We start from the raw sequence: 1,079 nt of genomic DNA on the forward strand, positions 1-1,079 counted from the left end.
TTTTTATTTGAGGAGTGAAATAATAACATGCATGAAATCAACCACCTATTCCATCAACTTTTAATAACGTTTGGAAGTTAGTTGAAACAGCTCAAATAAACAGTTTACAGTGCAACTTGTAGTTTCATGTTCACTCACAATGTTTTAAGACCAGCAATTTCAAGTTATTGTTTTTACAGTGTTCAGACACCACCCGTGCTAAGCGTCTTGATGAACTGCATTGCTGATCATAATATATTTAAGTGTCACCATGCAATCAAGTTAAAAGGTACTTTTCAGCTCCCCTGTTTCCTCTTAACACACTGAAGGAGCCTACCATGTGAAAGGTGAGTCTGTCGTTCATGTCTTTGATGAAGGTCACTAACAATGGACAACAATGGCGATTCTGGGGAAGTATTTCTGAAGGTTCTTGTTGTTTCAGGTTTGACAAGTAGTGAGAATAGTTCCCTATTCCTATAGCATTGGTTAGTCCCTTGATCAGTATCGGGAAATAGATTTGTTTTTAGTGCGGTAACACGAGACACCTATACAAACTAACCAACATCTCTCGACGCATAGATACTATGGCCTATTTAAGAATCAGAATCAGAAAATGATATTCCAAAGTACTGATCTACAAGGGATTTAAATATTTAAATCACTAAAAAGGATTAAAATATGACATAAATATCATTAAGGTTTGAATTGGAATGCTTATTTATAAGCCACGTAAAAATCAGGTTAAACAGGTCGTTTGTAAAATCTGCAGTACTCTTAGATCTATGGGAGGATAGGCCACTGCCACTACCCCATCATATGTCGTATTCAGAAGGCCTACCTGTAGTCCTGCAGGTAAAGGTCCCGGTGCTGCCAACTTAGAGTTATTATCTGATTGTCGTTTGTTATAAAGCGACAGAGCCATCTGTCAATTATGAGCGATTGTAATGAGCTGTGAGGATATCTGCTTCTAGTTCACTGTACCTTCGAAAGGGACGTTTTATTTGTTGATGATTTTCAAATTTCTGCTCTCTTGCTTAACAACTTTTGAATCTTACCTACAGCATCTTTGAATGGATGAAGTCTTTCGGGGTATTTTTACT

The sequence above is a fragment of the Micromesistius poutassou genome, assembly GCF_964030765.1.
Source record: "Micromesistius poutassou genome assembly, chromosome: 12".
NCBI lineage: Eukaryota > Metazoa > Chordata > Actinopteri > Gadiformes > Gadidae > Micromesistius > Micromesistius poutassou.